This window comes from Sebastes fasciatus, chromosome 20, assembly GCF_043250625.1.
Source record: "Sebastes fasciatus isolate fSebFas1 chromosome 20, fSebFas1.pri, whole genome shotgun sequence".
NCBI classification, from domain to species: Eukaryota; Metazoa; Chordata; class Actinopteri; order Perciformes; family Sebastidae; genus Sebastes; species Sebastes fasciatus.
In genome coordinates, this window is record NC_133814.1 from 11197641 (window position 1) to 11222115 (window position 24475).

At 44.3% G+C, this 24475-nt stretch overlaps 1 protein-coding gene across 11 annotated transcripts in view; it reads right to left on the reverse strand.

The window, feature by feature from the left end:
• Positions 1-24475, reverse strand: part of raraa (retinoic acid receptor, alpha a) — a 171184-nt gene that overhangs the window by 132329 nt on the left and 14380 nt on the right. For 8 of the 11 annotated variants that reach the window (XM_074620977.1, XM_074620974.1, XM_074620967.1 and 5 more), the window contains exon 2: positions 13987-14056. The exons of the other annotated variants lie outside the window; for them this stretch is intronic. The gene's annotated coding sequence lies outside the window, so the exon portion shown is untranslated. The remainder of the gene's footprint in view (positions 1-13986; positions 14057-24475) is intronic. 11 annotated transcript variants of the gene reach the window in all.

The following is a 24475-nucleotide window of genomic DNA, read 5'->3' on the forward strand; positions in this document are numbered from 1 at the left end:
CCTGTTTATTTATCATGAGGATACACGGCTGACAGCTTCCTGTAAACAAGTTGTGTGTTTATATATGTGTGTACGTACATTCACTGTAGCTTTGGTAACAGCTCTCGTAACACACACTCCACTCTGTCCGTTATCTGCTAAAATGGATGGCTGTTGCTCAGTAATGTGGGGAACAAGTGATGGAGTCGGCCAGTGTGCTCTCTGATAATGGCTGTTAGAGCTCATCACTGTATACAGAGATTGAGGTTGTTTAACACAGGAGGGAAAAAATGATTTTTTTCTTCCACGTTGACTGGTGGAGAGAGAGAACTGAAATGGACTTAATGCCCGAGGTGAGTGTGAGAAAAAATGAGGTGGCATTCGAAATGTTTTCCACGCTTAATCGACTCCGAGATAGTGAGTGTTTGAATAGTGAATGAATCTTTCGGCAGGATGTGACCTTGTAACAAAAAGGTTGCATCAAAAGCAAAGATAAGCTAAGAGCTATAGTGGCGAAAGAAGAGCTAAACAACTGCTCGCTAACAGCTGGGTCCAGTCATGCTGTCGCTCAGCCAGTAGCACTGATAACTCGTTGGAGGAAACTAATTCTTGGTATATAAGAGCAATGGCAACAGATGCAGAAAAAAAGCATGCTAAATATGTATTCAAATACATCTTCAGCAAATCATTCAAATAATTATGTATTGCGATTTTTTTTTACAATTTTGAAATAAATTTTTTTAATGCCAGAATCAATATATTTGCTTCATTTGAGTCTATGCAGAGGTAGAAAGAAGTTACCGCTTTTATTGTTGTAGTCTGAGTAACGTGATGTCATATCCGTTCCGTATCCGTCAACCAAAACAAACCACAGAAAGTAGACAACGGCAAAGGGTCGGCATGGATACGACCTGCACCCTCACATTTAAATCCAAAGTGGTAAACACTACACATATAGTAAAGTATGGAAACATTTTGGGTTTCACACATTGCCAGGAAAATCACAGCTAGACATCATGGCTAAAGCTGCATGCTAACTCTGTCACGGACAGGTAACGTTATCGTATTGCAGTAACGTGCGGTTAAGCCAGCCGTCACTCGCATCTCCCTGGTCAAATCAGAAGTATAAAACATTACATGTACAAAATCAAAAAAACGCAATAAGTCGTAATATCGAATCGCAATACTTATCGAAGCGGCACCCGAGTATCGTGACAGTATCGAATTGGGAGCTAGGTGTATTCAAGTACATCCTCAGCAAATCATTCAAATAAGGGAAACGTCCTTGTTGTGGAGCCTGATTGTGCATGTCAGGCTGGTCAAGTAGGAGCAGTTGTTTGCGTGCGTGCGTGCGTACGTGCGTACGTACGTACGTGTATCTGACCCACAGAGAAAGACAAATGGCTATAGCAGGGGGGCGTGCTTGACATTTCGGTTTCATGCGGTAATGGACGATGACCTGCCGGGGTCAGGCCTGCCAGCGAGGCAGCAGCAGAGGGGGCCCATTCCTGCACACGGCCCCTGTAACCAGACACTGGCATAACAGTGCTGGACACACACACACACACATAATCACTCACTCACTCACTCAGTAGAGAAGAAGACGGAGAGGTTGGACCACATAGGTAGGGGTGTCATTATAGAGAAGAGACAGATGTTCGCCGTGAGCATCAGGAACAGAATGTGCTGGCAAAGTTATAGCCAGGTAGTAGGGCTGGGACAATACACCCATCTCCCGATTCAATACTATCACGATACTTGGATGCCGATTCGATATGTATTGCGATTTTTATAGCACAATTCTACAAGAGTTGCAATTCAATATTACGATTTATTGCGATTTTTGGGAAATTTTGAAAAACTAGACCATGGGAAAAAGTTGAATCATCAACTTTTGCTTTGGAAAATATCTAAATTTTTACAGTAAAAATGTTTGATTTTCAGCATGTACTGTATGTAGTCAGATGTTCTGAAGTCAAATATATCAGTCAATGTCAGAAATGATTTATTATTATTTATCCAGCAACCCAAAAATCAAAGAAAAAAGACATTTCCCTCACAAATTAGTGGTAATTTCTTTTTAATTTATAAGGGACCTGTAATGTTTTATATTTCTGGTGAATATAAGCCAATCAATCTTATTTCCATGTATGTATTTTGTATATAGAGTTCCCTTTGTTAACACCTTATTTTGAAAACCGGACGTAGTCACACGTGTATATTTCCGCTAACCTCGCCAAGTCTGTCACTAGCTCTGCTGTCAGCTCTGTTCTCTTTAAACATCCATGGTCAGCTTCGCCATCAGGGCCGTTTGAATGCATTGAACATAAATGTCAGTATATGGGTGCACTACAGGTGTAAAGTTGGCTGATTTGACCACAGAGATGCCGGCTGGTTTGACTGCACATTGCCGCAATACGATAACGTTTCTTGTCCCTGGCAGAGTTTGTCTAGCTCTGCTTTTCCTGCAATGTGTGAAACTCAAAGTGTTTCCATACTTTACTGTATGTGTAGTGTTTACCACCTTGGATTAAACATGTGAGGGTGCAGGTCGAATCCACGTGGAGCGTTTTCTCATTTCGGCTCACTGCGGCCGACTGCAGTTTGTTTTGGTTGACGGATACGGAACAGATATGATGTCACGTTACTCAGACTACAACAATTAAAGCTGTAACTTCCTTCTACCTCCGCATCAACTCAAATGAAGCAAATATATCGATTCTGGCATTAAAAAATCAATTTCAAAATCGTTACAAAAAAAATTGCAATACACAGGTAAATAGATTTTGTTTCCCACCCCTGCCAGGTTGGTCAAATGTTTGCACATATTCCTGTTGTTATTTTCTGTGTAGGTGCACATTGATTCCTACAACCATGGCAACAGCACAGAGCAGTGGTGGCTGCTATTGTTAAGAGAGTGCCCTGTGTTCACCCACAACTCGGCAACAGGAGGCTACTTTATATACTGTTTGTGACAGCTTTGTGGTAATAATGGAGCCCGGGCCCCCGCTAGTGCAAGTGGCATGCTCAGTCAAGTGAGACTTTGCCTAAGAGAACACATACACACACCAGGCAGCCTCCTTCATACCTAATGAGACCGCTGGGAGAGTGGAGAGCAGGAGAGAGGATGGGAAATAAAGGAAGAGCAAGGGGGAAAGGAGTGGAACGGCGATAGCATGGAGGGAGCGAGAAAAAGACAAATACACGGAGAGAGGCAAGTAGACCAACCGCTCCAACTTTCAAGGTTTGGGATTGGACGAAGTGAAGGGGGGGGGAGTAAAGGAGTGATGACCTGGATTGCTGCCAAAGAAGTGAGAGGAAGATGGGGGGGTGTCAGAAAAAGAGGAATGAGAGTGTGTGTGAGAGAGGGAGTTGAGGTACATTGCTAGGCTTAGCAGCGGGTGGTTATGCAATGTACACAACACAGGAGTGCAGGGGGGGGATCAAAGACATGGGGTGCATACATAACTAAATCTGACACCGTAGTGCAACAAGAGACGATGAGCAGAGAGGGAGAAAAAAATGTAAAGAGAGCAGACACTCCCTGGGGATGGAGGGAGGGAGAACGAGTACATTGGGTACTGGGTACACATCATCTTTTTTTGAGTAACAATGGAGGAGGAATGAATAAAAAAAAAAAGATAAAAATATAGACATGCCAAAACTGCTCTACCTCTGCCTCCGGCTCTATCATCTGCTCATCCAGGCAGGTGCACATCGCAGGGTGGGGTGTGTGGGCGGGTAAGTGAGTAAATAACTCCAAAACAGGGAAAGGCTTAAATGTCCGGTGACAGGGAATACGCGCGGACAGGCACAGCTGAGCCTTTGGTTGTGCTTCCAGTGAAAGCGGAGCATGAATTATTAACAGGCGTGCGGTCTAATGAAGTGAAGATGAGCCACTTGGCTCCGTGCTCATCAGAGCAGACAACCCGAGCTTGTTTGGACTACAGTGCTCGGGCCCCGCAGCAGGTTATAGTGTCAACAAGTGACATGTCAGCTACACGGCTGCCGTGAACATCGCTCTGGTTTATTTAGGAAAACATTGTAGTGCTGGGCTGATGCTTTGAAAATAAAAGGAGAACTAGAAAAAAAAAGGGAAACATGTTGCACACTTCAACACATTTTGCCCATCAGCAGAGTCTCAGCTGACTGTCTGACCGCAAGTTTATTACATATGGAGCTGCAGCCTTTTTCCTGATGTTCTTTATGGCACCGGGAAGGAAACTTAAGTACTATGGTACAGTCCACATGGAAAGGGAAAGTTAAAAAATGCACTTCCGCCAATCTGTGTCAAACATTCAGGGAGTTGAACCACAGGAGACAGTTTTTCCTGTATTGTTTTATCCTCCCCACTATTATACTAGTATAACCCACCAGCATTATGTGAATATTGCAACTTACATATATGCAACCAAACTATGCAATAGGGCTGGGGGGGAAAAAATCAATACAGCATAGCATCGCAATATTTTGCGTGGCAATATTGTATCGATACTCAGACATCAAGTATTGATCTTATATTATATAAACTATTAACCTCTTAACAATCCGACAGCTGCTATTCTGTCTTTCAGAGGTTGTAGCGGGCTCAGTCTTAAAGCAAAAGTGAAAATACTGATATCAAATGAAACTAGAAAACCTAAGGAATCAATTGGTACCATGTCATGTTAGCTTGTCTGGAAGAATGCTAAATAACACCTGGCATGGCCATTTTCAAAGGGGTCCCTTGACCTTTGACCTCAAGATATGTGAATGAAAACTCTGAGATGAACAGAGTGAAAACTGCATCTTATTAAATAAACACAGATGTTGTCAAACTGCATAACTTGCTGTTGAAAAATTATACTAAATTGCAATATATCTTATCACAGTAAGATCGTATCGTAACTTAAGTATCATGATAATATCCTATCGCGGGGCCTCTTGTGATTCCCACCCCTACTAACATCCTCCATCAACACATAGCTGCACTGGAAGTGGCTGGGTCACCAGTTTAACTAGCACTTCTCTTCTAGGATTCCCAACAAATCCTGACCAATGCTGGGACAGAGGACAGGATGGAGGAGATGGAGAATATTTAGCAGTGTTGCTCCAGGGCTACAGTCACACTGCTTGGCTGCTCTCTGCCTGCCTCCTCTTCCGGCAGTCCACATGCCACTGCTAATCCCTCATAGACCCAGAGGAAGGCTTCGGGATCATCCCTCCCTGTGTGAGCTGGGAAAGACAGGAAGCTGGCAGGCACATGTTGTCTGGGTGAGACGCAGAGTGGATGACTGCAACAGACTCGTCGTGAGAGATCCATCCTTCCACTGGGTGTGTACAGTTTTGCAGAAAGTGCTGGTAGTGTTGATGTTGGACAGCGTTGACCAGCTAGACTCCTCCTGGATCTCTCTGCCTCCAAAACAACACTCAATCCCAGTATGCTTTGGCTCGCACGCTGCAGGTTGGGTGTTGGCACTGTTTATGTAACAAGCCTCGCATGTAAAAGGCTGATGATGTTATTTATGCTTAAACGATGTGTCAATTGACAAAAAATTAATACTGGCCAGTACGGGTGGGGAAAAACAACAGCATAGATACAGCATAGTATCGCAACGGACGTCAATCATCGATCTTTTATTATTTAAACTATTAACCTCTTAACAATCCGGCCGCTATTCTGTCTTTCAGAGGTTGTAGCGGGCTCTTAAAGCTGGAGTGAAGATACTGATATCATATGAAACTAGAAAACCTAAGGAATCAATTGGTACCATGTCATGTTAGCTTATTATCGTATCGTGATAATATTGTATCGTGATAATATCGTATCGTGGGGCCTCTGGTGATTCCCACCCCTATTAGCCAGCTAGTGGGCACTTTGTAATACACTTATTGTTTGTTCTTTTGACACTAATGCCATATACAGTAGCGTCATATTGTTTGAAGATATCTATCATTTCTGACAGCGACGATAGCTCCCACTTAGTGAAAACAACCCCTCAAGTTAAGAGCAAAAAGACATTATAAAAAGGGACAGCTCACCATTTATAACCTCACACAATACATTCAACATTATATGCTGTCTATGGGCTTGTAGTTAGAGGAAGGGGTTCGCCTCTAAATTGAAGCAGAGTGTAATGGTTCAGTAGGTTAGTGCCATATAGCATAACTGAACACATAATTGTTATTAACCAATATACCTTCTGGGTAATAATTCCTGAGAAGACATGTTTACCTTAGGCAGCGAGCACAACCAATTAGCTGCTTACGAACATAAATACACAAACACTGTGTAGTGTGTAGCGATAAAGTACGGCATCAGTGGTAAGCCCTGCTATTATGAAGACAATTGACAATAAAGCTCTCGATGCAGTCACAGGAATAATATGCTCCGTTATCATTCAATAAGGCAATTCTCTTCTACAAGACTCTCGATGGCACTGTACTCATTCCTGAGGAGCCTGCGGGCAAGAAACAATACTCAGGGTGTTCAGATGTCTCTTCGCTACATTAAAATCGGTAAATATGTGCAATTGTGAGAGGTGAGGCTGAGCAGAAGGATAACTTCATTCTTTAATGAACACATAGAAGCTACCAGGGTGCAACTTGATCTTAGTTACGGCCACACCCGTCTCTGTACATATTATACACAACTCCTTCCTCCTTTTTTCTCTTGCTGCACATTTTCCAGTGCAGGAAGGACCCTATATCACTGTATATAATACATCAGCGACTACTGTCGTTAATTTCTTCTCTCTCTCTCCCTCTCTCCTCAGGGGTTCCCAGTGGCCGTCCAGAGCACATGTGTTTTGGTTTACCTAGAGCGCAGCCCTATCTGAGCCCGGGCTGAGAGCAGACTGCGGGCTTTGTCTGTGGCACCATTAATCAACTGTCCTTTAACAAAAACAGAAAACCAGATGAGAGACAAAGGGAAGAGACGTGGGGGGTGGGCTCTTATTTAGGTGGAAAAAAAAAAAAGGCAGCGAGGGTAAGGAGGAAGAGAGCAGAGAGAGAAAAGGGGGGATGCTTGACCCAGATCCAGGCCTTCAATAAATCAAGCAGCAACAATAACAAGCAAAGTTTTCATGTGGCTTGACTGATTAATCAGGCTTTTTTTTTTGACATGGGGAGGCAAGGGAGTCTTTTCTTCTTTTTTTCTGTCTTGTTTCTCTTGTGGGAGAACTGCAGAGTGGCTGAGTCTTTTTATGTTGGGTGTTTATGTCTTTATGCTGCGACGTTTCAAACGTTGGAGGCCTGCATCTTTCACTGTTTAATGAGTGTAAGGCCTTCACTTGATGGTGCGACGGGACAATTTCGCAGAAGGTTTCCCGCTACATTAATGGGAAACAGGAAGGTACGGATGAGCACAGGCATGCAGACACAGGTCTCTTTTCTAAAATATAAATAAGCGCCGTTTGACACACGTGCACACGCACTATCTACACGGCGGCGAGCCACGGGATGTGAAGCAGCCCTCTGAGACTCTTTGCGAGGTGCCGATCGATCGGGCATTGAGTGTGGACAAGGAGGCCTCGGGATCGATAGGGGGCCATTACAGAGATGTGCCTACTGGGACCTGGGAGAGGAGGTGTGGGGGGGTGGATACATCTGGGCCCTTGATGCTGTCTTCTTCTTTACCTCATTGGTGGGAGGTTTTACTCCACGTGAGTGCTGGGACACACAGCTGAAACGTGGACATGTACATGCATTAAGAAGAGCCATACATACTGAGTTAAATGGAGAACGTCACGTTTTGTATATGCACACACACACACGCACCGGCTAATGGCATCCCAGGAGACCGGCTGCCACACCAGGACCGCTCATCCTGGTCTACTTCTCTCAATCTCCCATTTTCAGTGTCCTCATCTACAATCTTTCTGTGGTGGAAGATTCTTTCGGTCTCTCTAACTCACATTTGGTGCCGTCTTCTCCTCTATTTCCTCTATTTCCTCCTCCCCTTTCTTTAACTGTCTCTCTGTGCACTGCAGTGTCACCAGAGCTGCCTGGGCTGTGCTTTGTCAGTGGATCCTAACACTTTCTGTCTCTCACAGAGAGAGCACTGACTGTCTCTCACGCAAACACACACAGTTGGGGAAACGACAGCATTGCTACTTCCACAAAATATCAGTGACATAATCCTCCAACCACGTCCTGTTTCACATGTTCCCGAGGCATGTGCGCTGATTTTACATAAATGTTTACTCATGGTCCGGTGCAACTGCACAGCTGAAATAACTTGTGGGAAGGGGCTCATTTAATGTGGGTAGGGATACACAATATTGGATTTTTGCCAATATCCGATATGCTTATATTTTCCAACTCATTTTGGCCGATTGCCAACGCTGATGCCGATATATGCAATCAAGTCTCTACTGTACTGGTATTAACATATTATCATTCCTACTGTTATTTTGAAGGCCCATTGGTTTAGGTTTCATGTAAAACATGACATAACATCTTCAAACAAAACTGACAAATTCAACCTATTCTAAATGCGAGATAGGGAGCATTTCTATTGCCTCCGCACTGCTCTCAACATGGCAACGGCTGAGCCGGTGGCTCAAAGCTAACAGCGCTAACAATGAAAACAATGGCAAAAGTGCTGACAGAGCTAACAGTGTTAACCTGAGGGGGGAACAGTAGGGTGGGTGCTACGCTTCCGTGACGGCCAGCTGTAACCGCCGTATGAGGGCAGTGCAGAGCGGCTGCTTTGAGCTAGCCAGTGGGGCACGCTGACATGCACAAACAAGCATTAAAAGCATGTGCGGCCGGCCCAATTATGTCAACAAACTCAGATTACAACACACACACAGAGAGTGACTTCATTCTCTGCTCAGGTAGACATTACTCCTCTATATCTTTACACAGCAAATAGTTGGTTGCTGCTATATAAATGCTCTGGATATTGTATAGAGCCCCTTTAAAGCTGGGGACACACCAAGCCGACATCAAAGAACTAGCGGCGACGAAGGCCGCCTGTTGCGTTGCCTCACGTCGCCTTTGTCTTGGCCAAAAAAATGCACTCGAACACACCACAAAGACTACAGCCAACGGCCAGTCACCACGGACGTTGTGCGCCTGCGTGAGATGAAATAACTCTCCACACCAGCAGGCGGCAGTGGTCAGTATTTGTCATTCAAAAAGGGAAACCGGAAGACCGAGGACTGCGGATATACAAGCCGTTATTATGATACGTACATGAAACAAAGCGGCGTTTGCTGACCATTTTCACACAACTCTCACTCACCACTTAGCCTCTTCTCTTCTAGAATTTTGAAAGTGGACGTAGTTCCACTTTAATGATCTGTTCTCCCAAAATCTACTATGATAAAAATAAGAAAACATTACCAAAAAATGTATTCTTCAGCCTGTTAAAGCGCTATACTTTGTAACGATACCACACTCATACAGGTGCAAATCACATGAAAGTAGACAGATGAGCCAGTCAGGCAGACGACTGAAATCAATGAGGCAGACAGTGAGCTGGCTCTTGACTTGCATCCATCACTATTCCAGGAAAAAAAAGTGAAAAAAAAGATTTACTATTCACCACATTTAATCCTCCTAGTAGAAACTGGAGGAGAGCAGAAGGGTCTCCTCCTCCTACTCGCCTCCGCCCTCTTTTCTGCGGCCCGTCTCCACCAGCACCGCCATTAAAGAATGGTTGAAAATAGTGCGTTTGGATGATGTTGTGGAGACGAAGGACTATTAAAAGTCAGGCAAATGCTTTTACCAGTGCTTATGAAATTGCATGGAGGTGCCATGTCGGCTCCTGCAAGCGCTGTCCAAAAAAACCTTCTGTGGCTGATCAAAAAGAACGCACACACTTGCAGTATGCACACACACAGTTTCTGGGCTCAGTTAGCAGTCCCCATTGGTTTGGAAGGCCATAGCAGGCTATAACAACTACAGCCTGGCCGGCCTGTTAGTAGTGGGCCCTCTGTTTCAGCAATCTGGGTTCTCTTTGCCTTTGGACAGGGACCAGGTCAGGCTGCACAATACACCACTGTGTTTGGAGAGGGAGAGAGAGAAAGAGAGAGAGAGAGAGAGAGAGAGAAAACTGTAGGCATGTGAGTCTCTGTGTGCACACGTTATGTATAAATAAAAAATGTGTGTGCAAGCATGTATGTTTGAGTATGTTTTGGTTGTGGGAATACAGCGCATGTGTACGTGTTATGACTGTTGGGCCCAGCACACCCTCTCTCTCTTCCAAACCGGCCTCCCTCCCATCTCCCCAGCCTTCGTCGTTACATCATCATCGCTACAGCTTTTTGCTACCTCAGCACAAACAACCATTTTTGGGACCCCCTGGCTGCAGTTTCCCTCCCCAACGCAGCGTTTCAATGGCGTTGTTGGGAAACCTCCAAGAGGTCAGTGCACCAGAAGTAACGCACATCACTGTCAGTCTGAAACAATACAGTGGAAAGCAAACGTGTCGGTCTATGCGACTGCGACGGCTACAAGGAAAAACAGGTTGCAGATGCAGAGTGGGCCTGTGCCTCTTTAAGTAGCGCAGGCGGCACCTGTCCCTTTAAGATCTATTTCTCACAGCTTGCGGGTGCCGAGCTGAGCGGGCTAGCCCGAGCCGAGCAGCGCTGCTGCGCTGTGCATGTATGGTAACAGGAGGGGGAACCGCGCCGCCCAGCCTGCCAGCCCACCACAGGGAATTTGTTTATGTTTCCTTGCTGCCAAGTTCCTGTCAGGAGGCGCCCCAAAGAGGAACTGCAGACTACTCGGTACTGTTAGCTACGCCCTCTCGCCTAGAGTGGCTGGGCTTTTTCTGCATACAGTATCGGGTGGTGCTTTGTAGCAACACTTAAATCCAGGGAGGTCTCTTCATCAGTTTCGGCACTCACACACACACTTCAAGCGCTCACTCTGTTGTTCCACAACCAGCTCTGAGAACTTTATAAAACAAGTTCTAACAAAAAGCTTAATTTATGACCCCCCAAACAGATTAACACCAATTTACTCCAAACACATAAAACAGCACAAAGGCATAGTTTCATTAAAGCAACACTTTACGAGTGGCACTTTGTTATGCTGGGGATTATGGGTATTGTAAAAACTGAGCACCACCACATAAAAACACAGTAAACAGGATTGGTAAACTCATGGGCATTAAGTCAAGTACTTGTGGGGAAAAAAGAGCTAAATCTAAATTACTCTCCCGCTAACGCAAAAGAGCAAAGACTTCCAACAACAAACATTTCCTTGAATCATGACAAAAACACGATCCATTACTGCCAGTGAAGCATCAATTTTGCACATGAATACAATGCCTCAGCCTGGCAAAAACAGACTGTTTCTTCTGCGTATGAGCAGCACTTCTGTCAAGCAAGGTCAACAAGTGCGCTCTCTATCTTGAGTGCTGTGGCCGCCCGCAAGTTTTTAAAAGGAAAAGAGCCGCTCGCTTACAGTTATGTCAAGGACACGGCCCGTTTGTCTTCATACCATGCATGTGTGTCCAGTAAGTGTGCGTGTGGCGGTAGGAGATAGAGCGATGTGCGTATGTGTGAGTGAGCGGAGGAAGGAGAGGTCAGACAAGGCCACGCAAAGGGGGCGTGGGACCCAGGATGGCGAGACAGAGGAAGACATGGAGAGAGAAAAAAGGGGAAGAACAAAAGATGGAAGCGTGGATGGAAAGATGTAGTCTGGGGTTTTGGGGGGAGTGCGTGAAAGCAAAAAACAGGAAGGCATTTATGTCAGCTTGGATGGCAGTACCGCTCCCTGTCACGTGCTGGCACATTTCGCTGTACGGCCAGAAACTTACAAACACAATGAAAGGTCAACTTATGAGTGACTGCATGAATGAGGTTCATACCGTCTTGTCACACTTCCCAATTTTTTTCACCGTGGGTGGAATGCACACGCACGAGTGAAAACTTAAAATCAATTGAGCATCAGGACTTGCAGCACACTTCTGCTATTCTGCTGACGGTGAGGAAGTTAAGATGCCACACAATATCTTGCAATTCAAATGTCTTAATAACAAAATACCAACTGAGCTTGAAGACGTTTACTCAACCGTAACTCTCCAAATTTGGGGGGGTTTGTGTAAATCAGACAAATTGGTGGTTAATCAGAAGGTGGAAGAGTTGGAAAGCCCCAACATAATCGCACCACTACACTCAAATTCATCACAATGAAAGAACAAAAAGAAATTGCCCAAGAGAAATTAGAGTTTCAAAGGAATCTAAACATGACATTAATCTAACTCTAAAGAGAGCGTACTGTAGCATGGTGGCAAGACAAAAAAGACCTGGCTAAACAACAAAGATGTCGAGTGCTGATGACTCAACTCTGTCCAGCTTCGGGGGAGAATAAGAAGTGCCATTACACGGGAACAACTGTGCATAAACAGCACGTTTTAACTTCCCTCAAGTTTCCATGTGCGAAGTAAAAAAACACAACAGTGAAAAAAAAGAGTCCCATTCTAGACGGAGGGAGAGGCAGCGGGCTCGTCGGCAGCCACCGCCGACCTACCGCACACAGAGTGTGAATCATTAAAGGCATGTGTTCCACATCAACTGCCGGGGCCGCTTCCCAACCCGCGAGTGAGACTGGATCTAAATTATGGCGGCAGGGAAGGAGGGGGGGGTTAAATACCGCTTCACGTGGAGATGAAAACCCCAAACCTGCTAAGAGAGGGAGAGAAACTGGAAAAATGACTGTGTGCGAGTACTGCGTGTACTTTCACAAAATAACACAGCGATGAATAAATGAAGCAGCTAATGGAATGATTGAATGATTTCCATAAACAGGGATGTTTCACCATGAACAAATGAAGGTTTTATTCTCCCTCTAAACAACTAAAAGGAGAGCCAAACTGGATCGAAAACTGACCTACTTTACTTCCTGCAGGTTTTGTTTTTTTGCTAATTTCTTAAAGCTACAACACAGTGGGATAACGGTCCCTAAGAAAACAGTGAAGAAATACACAAGAAGAGAGAGAAACTCAGAGTTGTATGCATGTAAGACCAACATGTCAGCTTTAGTCTTGTCCATCAGGCCAGCCGTACGCCAAACTGCTAACAGAGGAGTGTCTGCCAGACCACTTGTCATCCCCAGTTACGACACATGGACGTCTTCTGTGGGTGTGAATATGTGTTTGTGTGCGCAACACACCCTCTCTGGCGTGGGCATCCAATGAAGGAGGCGATTTGTAGAGGGAGTCTGCATTCTTCTGGGTATATTGGCTGGCATCTTTGTACACATACCACTCTATTTGCTTTCGCTTGCCATGGGGGGAAGGTGTTCATCAAGGAGGGGAGAGATCACCTTTCCCCCAGCGCCAGGAAGGGACAAGACAAGACATGACAGGGCAGGACAAGAAAGGGAAAACACAAGTTTGTACAAGCCAAATAGTACAGGACAGGACAAACTAAGCCACGGTCCTGATGCCATGATTGGTTGAAAGGAATCGATCAACCCTTTTCAGCTCCTTCCTGTCTGTCATTATTGTGGCAACATTCTGGCAAAACAACATGAAACTAAATAAAGGGAAATGCCAGAATAAAATAAATAGTGCATTACTGTTCTTTCTGCTGCCAAGCCGACACAAGGCAGATGAATCAGACGCAATAAATCAGTCTATATTCACAGAGTGATGGTCCAAGTTCTTTCACGCCAGCTCCTAATGATGAATGGCTGTTTTTGTTAGGTCTTTGTCGCTTGAACATGACAGAGCAAATCTCCCCTGCTGCCAGCTCCAACTGTGATGCAACAGACCCAGGATTAGACTTGATCCTACCGCTGGCGGCACACAGGCCACAAGATGAGGAGCGCCTCCTCTAAACAGTGCAGAGTGTGTTTCTGTGTAAGCGTGTGTGTGAAAATTATATCATACGGGTTTGAAAACACGTAAACAGCAGATATGACATGGTGAAAACACAGACAAAAATTCAATACGACACAACATGTCACATGATGAGTAACAAGAGAGGAGTGTTTTGGTACTCGCAGACACAAGTGTGCAGAAGTCCAATTACCCAGAGTTGACAGGAGCGACAAATTCGGGCTTACCCCAAAAACGTCAATCTCCCCGTCCTTGGCCGAGGAAATCTCCCCTTGAATCGATTGCAGCTCCTAAGCTCTGAAGAGAGAGGAAGAAAGAGAGAGAAAGATATTTGAAACCAAGAGCTTTGTGGTCCTTATCCACGTGCTGCAGACTCAGTGACTCCCTAGCCTCTTCTGGCACACAACAGCCTCGCTACATGAAAAACTCTTACACTCTTTTTCCTTCCTTCCTTCACTCTCATACTCCCTGTAATCTCCCCCGCCCTTTTTTCCAGCAGATTGGACTTTCTCTCGCGCTGCATTCGGGCCCCAGACATCATGTGAAAAGTGGAGTAAAACAGTGCTTTTGTGGTGTGTGACAATTACCTGGGGCCGAGGAGCGAAGGCACAGTAGTGCTTATGGCTGCAACTCAATTACAGCAATGTGAATCAGGTGGCGGCCTAGAAATCCCCTTAGCCTGATGCACAAATACGGACACAGAGGCGCCTTCATTGCCAAGACGGAGACAAATCTAAAGCGGCATGTCGTCCCTTCATAGAAAGACAGCCAGGCCTACTGTACGCTGTGCAGATGAATGGCGGCCGCAGACGTGGGTCTAGCGACACTGGTTTGGAGTGTGAACAATGTCATTTTGTCTATGCGTGTTGCGGAAATATCAGTATTTACCAATATGGTTGTGGATCTAAATTGAAAGAGTCACATGGCACTTAGGATCTCTGATAAACGCCACCTTTGTGCGGCAGAAAGAAAGCACGGAAAGTGTTTTTGCAGGATTTGTTTTTAACCAAAAACAACTGGATGAAAATTACAGGATGGTGGTTTTGCGAATGTTAAAAGGCACTTTGTTTGGATTTCATGGATTCAACAGAAATGCCAAACTGAATATGTCATGGTCAATAATACTTGAATAGAAAATTGCTTTGTGTCAAAAGCACTTAAAATCAGTGAGTTTATCCTGTCTTTCTTTTTGAGGAGAAAACAGAGACCATCTCTTTTTTAGCATATCCGGACCTCAGGATCCCTCCAGGTCCCATAAAAATGTAGAGCCGCGGACCGGGCCAAGGTTTTCCAAAAGCGTGTTCAAGAGAAACCAATGACCTTTAAAACTGTGGTCTGTTTGGGTTTGTTTCTCGTCACAGTGAGGAAGGACGTTTCTATATGTTCAGTTTACAAAGAAAGCAGCGAGTTAAACCAGGACAGAGCTTTCCTGACAGTCATAGTTATGGTTGCTCTTTACAAGGGTCATCATACCACCACAAAAAAAAAAAAAAAAAAAGTCCCCTCCCTCCAGGCTGAAGTGGCCTCGGTGCCATTTTACGAGCAGCAAATTCACACTAATTTGTTATCACACGCTCTTGAGGACAGGCAAACAGCTACAGTTATAACAGAGATAAATATAGCAGTCTTACAAAAATAATGCGTTTATCTTGACTACAAAGACGGCTTTCATTTTCACATCACACAACTCTAACTGGCTACTGTGCAATTCAATGTTAATGGGGAATTTACAAATTCACACGAGGCGCTTGCCAGATGAATGCGATGACCTTTGTTACAGTTTCTGTTCAAGCTAATGCTGCTCACATGCGGCAGCTATAAGCTCAACTTCCTGCTACATGTGCGCCTGCTTGACAAAGACGGAGGGGGAAGACCAGACTTAAGAGACGCAGCCACGCAGTATATGCAGATCCTAAAATTATCTTAATTATAGACCTATACATTTCAAACATGTCATGTAATATTTTTACGGTCTAATACCACAAAACCCATTCACAACAGGGTGTGGACACTTACCAAAATATAATGCCATGTCTTAGCCCTCAAACAAACATTACCTTGTATTGTGAGGTGGGTTGTCACAGCTGACAGCCTCAAAAAATGTACCGCAGATTTCAATTAACATCTCTTTGATAAAGTCAAAGTAGAAATTGCACATTGCCGGGCTCCTGTTTACACTGCCTGTTAATTATAGTGTGCCTAAAAATGAATCAGTGTGGGTTAGAAAACTACACGGTGACTCAATATTTCTTCAATAGGCTCCAACATCTCTGGATTTCTTAAAACTTTCTGGTCCATTTTATTGATGATAAAATATAATAAAATGTATTAATAAAAGCCAATTAAGCAATGCACCTGCATTAGTTTACAATTGCTATTTAAATAAGATTCAACATATGTATAATAATTAGGGCTGTCAATCGATTAAAATATTTAATCACACATTTCTTTATCTGTTCAAAATGTACCTTAAAGGGAGATTTGTCAAGTATGAGTGGGTAAATATGCTTTCTTTATGCAAATGTATGTATATATTTATTATTGGAAATCAATTAACAACACAAAACAATGACAAATATTGTCCAGAAACCCTCACAGGTACTGCATTTAGCATACAAAATATGCTCAAATCATAACATGGCAAACTGCAGCCCAACAGGCAACAACAGCTGTCAGTGTGTCAGTGTACTGACTTGACTATGACTTGCCCGCAAACTGCATGTGATTATCATAAAGTAGGCATGTCTGTAAAGGGGAGACTCGTGGTAACCCATAGAACCCATTTTCATTCCCATATCTTGAGGTCAGAGGTCAAAGGACCCCTTTGAAAATGGCCATGACAGTTTTCCTCGACAAAATTTAGCGTATGTTTGGAGCGTTATTTAGCCTCCTTCGCGACGAGTTAGTATGACATGGTTGTCACCAATGGATTCATTAGGTTTTTTCTAGTTTCATAAGATGTTAGTCTTCACTCTAGGTTTAAGACTGAGCCTGCTACAACCTCCGGAATATCGACTGCGTTAATGCATTAAAGAAATTAGTGGCGTTAAAACAAATTGGCGTTATAGCATTATTATCGCTTTAACTTTGACAGCCTTAATAATAATACTAATTTCAGAAGTGAATTGTGGCTTTGCATCAGACCATACCTCCGTTCAGTCAAAGCAAGGCTCTGGTGCATTGCTTTACATGCAACAACTCAAATTAATACCGTATGTTAGCATTTATCTGCAAGCTAACCAGCCAACTATGTGATCCTGGTGATGAGATGCTGCTTGTTTAATGTGCAAGTCTCTCTGCTCTTTGCTGCTCACTCTGGTATCTATTCCAACCTCATAATCAGCCAATCAGCTGACCTGTGCCCTCAATGACTCCTAGTTTCACTTCCTGTCTTATTATACGCCCTCACTTCCTGTTTGTGGATGTGAATGGTGTGTTTTTACTGGTCCTCTAGACCAAGAACAGCCTCATTTAGATTAAAAGGGCAGGTAGGATGAAATGAGGACAGAGTTTAATGCACATACACATATGGAGTGTGTGTGTGTGTGTGTGTGTGTGTGTGTGTGTGTGTGTGTGTGTGTGTGTGTGTGTGTGTGTGTGTGCGTGCGTAAGCCTGCAGCCTATACATTGATGAGAGTGGACAGGAGTAGCCTGTCACGTCTTTATCCTTGCTGATGGCTGAAAGCAACTCATTGCAGACACTCGCCTCTCACACACGCACACACACACACACACACAAGGAGAAGAAGAAGGGGCCCTCGCTGCTGGAGCCCCGCCAGACAAGTCCATCTGCTTTTAAAACAGAGCCCAATTTACCGCACCTAGAAGGCTTCGATTGCTCGGGGACCCGCAGTCTCGCCAAGCAGAGGTCACCCGATCCTCGATGTATGGCCTTGCGTCGGCACCTGGGACTGGGATTCGGGGTTGCTCAAGCGCTGATGGTTAAAAAGGTTTGATGGGAGGCGGTCCGACTCTCAGGTAAAATCATTCATCGGCTCTGCGATGTCCACTTACTCATTGTGACAGCAGCACCCCTGCAGTACAAAATGTGTAAAAAAACTGATTGCGGGTACGACCGGCAGTCTCCAAGTACGATCGTATACTTGAATGGCATCCCCGCGGCGAGAGTCATGAGCTCACATTAAAACAGACACAACGTGTTGTTTTAACTCGCTCAGTATAAAATTCCAGCGTGCGCACACACACACACACACACACGTGTACTCACACAATATAAACCCCTTGCCTTGAGGCTCTCAGCGGTGGAAACCCCCTTCAGTCACACATAGATCACATAACCTCTCTTGACATCGGAGAGGACAGCACTCCCAAAAGGAAAGATGCAGATTCACACACGCTGAGCGCCGGGCCAAGGCTCCAGACTGCCATTGTCCTTCAGAGTCATCCAAACAAAACAATGAAGAGGGTCACGCAAGGCCCCCCTGTGGAATGGTAAATAACCGGAGAGAGTGAGAGGGAGAGTCAGAGAGGAAGTGAGAGAGAGAGAGAGAGAATCCACTGACAATGACAGTGTTGTATGGAAGTGCAAAATATGATCATCTGGGGGCAGGTGAATTCCTCTAATGTTCAATCATTCAAGAAGAATCTGACACTGCGTGAATGGAAAATATGTCAGCTCCATGATGTACACCGCAAAAACACCCGTTGTAAAGAAAGAATGTAAATTATCTCACTTCACACATGGTGAAAACACATCCATTCAGCTTGGAGTTTTATAACTATATTTTATGCTCTGTAGTAGAATAACAAATTTACATCTCATACAGTGCAGTTCATTTTGTTGCTTTTGTCGAAGCCATGAACAAGCACAAAAAAACAATATCAAAGGCTCAGATTGTGGTGATGTAAATCATTCATTAGCACCGAGTGACCCTTATTATAAAACCATCTTTGTTGTCATTATTCATCGGGCATAAAATGCTGGCCTGTTAATTCAGACTTCAGGATGTCGACAATGGGCGGCCCACAAAGGGGCTTGGAAGGCACAGTCCCCCTCCCGATTGGTCTTTCATATGCTAATGAGGGAACTGTTTTGGGTTTACTGGCCTGGTTGGAAATGATTTAGGGTGACACCGGTGCTCCGAGCCTTTATGTTTGGGCCGGCCGCGGGGGCTCATATATCACCCTGATCATTAATCAATTAGCGTCTCCTAGCCACCTGTCGGACACATCGGCGCACAAAACATTCCTGCCCCTGGGCAGTTGCTAGACGATGATCATCAGTAGCACCGCTATTACCTTCCAACCCCTCAGCACACACACCGCTCCCCCCTCCCTCCTTTATGGTAATACCCTGATGGATTACATAATCACACCCAAACACTGCCCGCAACGAAAAAGGGCTCGACTCCAAGGGAAGCAAATCTGAGTGGAAACCGCCATATTTTTTTTATGGGTCTCCCCCTCCTCCCAACTCAATTGAAGTTTTTTTTTAACATGTATTTGCCCTCCGCTGTCACAAACAGAAAAGAAGAGGCAGAGAGGAATTGATGCCGACCTTGAAGGAGAATCAATAAGCTGACGGCTATTCAAAAGTGCTGAATGCACGCCGACGCTGTGCCCTCCATTGTTTTAAATGCAACTGTCTCCAGCGGGGTATTGATGGTTGTTTGGTATTGATGACGTGTCACAGTAGCCAAATACATGTGAGATGGAAAGGGTCTAAACTACCAGGGTGTTGATGACATTAGAGTCCAGAGAAGTGATTTTGTTTACACTAAATGAACTTACTGCTGACTTGCAGTAGGTCAGCTTGAAACTAGACTGCTAAAACAAATAGGGCTGCACGATTATGGCCAAAATGATAATCACGATTATTTCGATCAATATTGAGATCACGATTATTCATAGATTTTTGGGGATAAAATATTTTTATTGCAATTTCACATTTGAAGTAAACAGAGCACTTCACTTCCTTGTTGTGCTTCATTCCAACTGTCATAAAAACACACAAGTCAAATGATTAGGAAGTACATGATTGTATTTTTATTTAGATATTTGCTTTGATTGAAAAACATCTTGGCATTAGTAGTTCTATTTATGTAGTATAAGCTGTTTAGAGCTAGTGTTAGGAAGTGAAACAGATCATAACTCCCTCTCTATTATCTATTTTATATTGCTGTGAAAACTTCTCCTTCAAACAACTGGATTTAATCAAGTTTCTCGCCAAAAACTACATTTTACAAGATGACATTGGAACGCATCATGAAAGGGTTATAATTTACCGTCACCCAATACTCATTTTACTGAGTAGAGCTTGAATGCACCATAATGTGATCCGTGCTGTCGGCAGACGATCCGGTCACTGCGATTACTCTGAGCAGCATCATGGGAATGAATTACAATATAACAAGTGTCTGATTAAGTTAGTTGTTCCAAGTGTTTTCAGGTTGTTCCTCCACGGCGTATTTTGGACTTGCAGTTGTAACAAATTGCAGCTTTATGTCTACTTCACTCACGCTGAAGAACTTCCACACCGACGACATGTTGTGTGTGTGACGTTACTGACTGTGCTGCTGTGTGACGACGTAAATCCATCATGTAGCGGCCGCACATGTGTGTCTGACTGGCAAAAAACTTGTTTAGGAAGTTTAGGAAGCGCTTGATTTATGAGCGGAGCATGCATTTTAAACCTCAATATCGCAGTTGATCACGTTCATTTAATTGTGGGAAGCCAAAATTATGATCACGATTAATATTCGATTAATTGTGCAGCCTTAAAAGCAAACACACAGCGGCTAACATTCATTTTCAATCACAATGCCCTGAATCTAAGTTTCTGTAAACTTCCAATTTCTGGAAAACTGAACAAAACAAAAGAGAGAGAGAGAGGTGAAAATAAAGTTGTGTTACATTTTTCATGGTTGGCGTTGTTTGAAAACTTCATCAGGCTTTCTGAGCTCATGAAGCCATTTGAGACGCTGTGCGGTGGAAGCGATGGCGATTGAAAAATTCCTCAGAGATTACCGTTAAAACAACTACCCTCTGCCCAACCGCCACAAATACGTTTTTTCTGGAGATTTGTATGTAAATTTGAACTCTAATGCAAAGGCCCTCGCTGCCACTTTACTAGACAATCTCTTTTTCCCAGCCTCGGCTCCCTAACAATACCCAACTCCCGGCACCCTCCCATCCGACCCCCTTCACATTTTTCACCCCTTTTTTTTGTTATTTGGAACTAATTCTTAAAAGCAGCTGAAGAGATAAGTGGCACTAAAATTAGAGCCTAATCCGCCAACCCTCAATATGGGGACATGGAGAGAAAGTAGATTTGTCAAGCCTTGATTTAGCAGTATTCTTTCATTATAAAAGTAGCACTCTTCACGCAGCTTAGCAATACGAAATGGCTCAATCAGTCTCATGTGGAACATTTAAAGAGGGAAGGGGGGTAGAGGATGGAGTATCTGTGAACCCAGAAAACTTGGCATCACGCTGGTGCCATTGTTGTGTTGCCAGCATTGTTATTCCTACCTGTGCTTCCACTCTGAGGGTTCCCCATTGAAAGTGACATTCGCCATCCACTTCTAAAGGCTCCAAACACAGGAGTTGGTTCACTGGGGGATTGTAGAAAAACTGGGCCACTGTGTTGGGTGTGTAAAGTGTGTAACACTGAGCTGGGCACTGGAGAGTTGTTTTGGGTTTTATTCTGTTTTAAATCCAACCCACCCAGGCAAAGAGCCAGCTACCGACATTATCAGGTGGATTTTTAAAAGAACAAAAGCTCCTCAACGATTCTTTACACTGCCAGTGCAAAAAAAACAAAAAACATCCAGCATAGACACTCAGTGTGTGTGTGTGTGCATACACTGTCCTTGGTATTTCAACCAAATTCATTACTTCCACAAGATTATTTCCCCGATAATCTCACACTTTCTTCTATTTACTTATCTCTCCGGTAAGGTCCCAAAAACCGGGTTGCGATATTAGAAGTGCAAAGGTCAAAACTAAAGCCGACGACACGGAGAGGAAAGCATATCTGTTCTGGCTCGCTGTATCTAATCACATTCACAACATAAATGTATCTCAGAGGCCACAAGGCCAAATAACAGATATTTTTGGAAAGATAAATCTGGAAGGGGGAAAGAATCTCACACTTGACTGCAAACAAGTAAAGTGCATAGTTGTGTTGCCTGGTATCTGCCGGCGGACAAGCAGAGAAAAACTACTGCCTGAGCGAGATAAAGGCTATCCACGGGGGTACAGAGGCAGAGAGGAGACAGCGGGAAGGAGGAGGGTGATGGGCGACAGGGCAGAGGCTTGACCTCTCGGGGTCAATAGGTGATTAGTAACATTTATCATACCTACGCTAGCTGCTAAATGAGAAGCCAGGCAGCTTCTCTCTGAAGAATTCAGCCACATTTCGATGTCAAAGTCCAAATGAAGGCTGGGCCCACTACTGGCAGCCAGATGCCCTGTGTTTATGACAAAGACAAATACTGGAATCCCCTAAGTGGAAAAACATGCCATGCTGGCACACGGCAGCGGCAGTGAAACGTTACATCATGTTGACGATTTAATGAGCGCGGCCTGGATCGGATCAGAAGTTTAAATAGCTGCCAATGCCAATATAAAAGCTTGTATTTCATGCTTCACGAGAGAGGCTAAAAAATAAGTTTCATTCATTAGGAAAACAATGGTTGGAGGATGAGAGGGGAGGGAAGCAGCGCTGATGAAAGCCATGCAAGGTATCTGAACATCCATGGAGCCACAGCTTCGCCACTCTGACATTCACGCGGAGGAAATGACAAAGACCCAGTTGAGAGCGGGGACCAGATTTGGCACACGGACAGATCATAAAATAGCCCACCCCCAGGGGACAGTGGTTGAAGAAGCATGCCAGCTCTGCATTGTTTTGGTGCTCTGGACAAGTGGACCAGAGTTCGAGTGGGGTATCCCGGGCCAGAGGCCAACTGAGAATGAAAACACGCTGTTGTGCGGAGCGACAATTAGACCACGCTCACGCAACGGACATTCATCAGAGTGGAGATGTCAATTTCACATAAAAAACTAACATAGCCTTCTTGTTAGCCATTTCATAACTCCGTGCATGCAATGGCGTAAAATCTACTTGAAGTGAAATGCACAAACAAAAACACAAATTAGAGATGGCATCCCATTTTCACATCCCACACCTCCAACGCACAGAGAAGATTCACTTTTTTTCAGCTGCAAACACGAGCTTCCAAGACTCGAGCGCTTTCTCCAAATCACTTAAAAGCACTCAAGCGTTTGGACGTTCGTAACTTTCTGAAATGTACAATCTGATGATCAGGCCTCTTTCTGCAGCTTAAGAGGGTGCTGTTGCAGTGTCATTCCACACCGGTTAGCGGGCACTAAAATAAAAAGATAAGGGATGTTCTCTAATGCAACAACTGCAGGCAGGAATCCATGAAGAAGATAATAATAATATAATGGAGTAGAAGCTAAATATAATCCTGGGAAATATCCACAAAAACAACTTAAAGCTGAATTGGAATGAACAATTTAAACCCACAGCCTCACAGCTGCTCCCTTTCTACTACAGACCAGTGAGGACACAAAAGCATACAAAGGCTTTACAATAACAAACAAAAAAGATATTTAATAATAGATATAATAGGTAAGAAAATAGATTCACATCTTCCTTTAACTTCTTGTTTTCAATTTGTCACTTAGCGAGCAGATGACCTGCAACAACGCTACAGGCTGAGCAAAGAAAACAATATATAGACATCCCATCATCGCCACTGTAATTCTGTTGTTTGCTAAAGTTGACTGAAATATAACTGTTTAACACTTATACAATAATTTCGCACTTCAGGCACCGCAGTGATGTTGGGGAACGGGGATAAATCAAAAGGCACGAGTTCACATGTGCATAGGTGCAACAACGGGCAGAGCTCCAAATGGTCTGCAAACTGTTTTCTCCTCATTTTTCACATTCCTACTCCCACCACTGTCCGTGTTCACTGCTGAATCACACCAGACACCTCTGTGTTGGGAGCAATAGAGTGTGAGGAGCAAAAGACAGAAGGAGAGCAATCAAAACCAGCATCCAGGTCTGACAGATCTTTTCACAGCCAACATTTTAAATTGTTACAGCAGGAAAAACCTAGGTGATACTAATAACATTTTAACTCAGTTCAATTTAAAGGGTGGGTCCATTCTTTTTTTAGGTTTTTATATCATACTCTAGTGGTGTTCCTTATTTATTCAAACATTCACTTTTGGTGAAAGTATGAATGTTTTAGCGTCGAAATGCTACTTTGCCAAGCCATTCTAAAAACGTTTTCCCATCGGAGGACGCGGGGAAGACCGTAGCTTTGGTCTCCAGGGCCGGAGTCTCTGCTGTGCTCTGCTCCTCTGCCTTGTTGCCTTCACACACACTGCTCGTTCTCGCTCTTTCGCTCCACCTCACGTGCATGCGCGCACACTACACACTGCAGAAGAGTTAGTAGCTCTGAGAATATCTAGTGAATGTACAGTGGACGTTTGTGCAGAAATAAATGCTGCAGCTCCTCCAGACCAACAGAGGTTTCCCGTGTCTTGTGAAGTGACGGGGCTCCGCAGCGAGAAACGTTATCGTCTCCGACCACAACTCCGGTGTCTACCGTGTTTCCTCTGGCCGCAGTCGGACGGCTGAGGCAGGAAAAGCCAACACAAGGATCAGCAGTGATTCATGGAGAAACCTTCGTCTGGTCAGCTAACATTACTGCC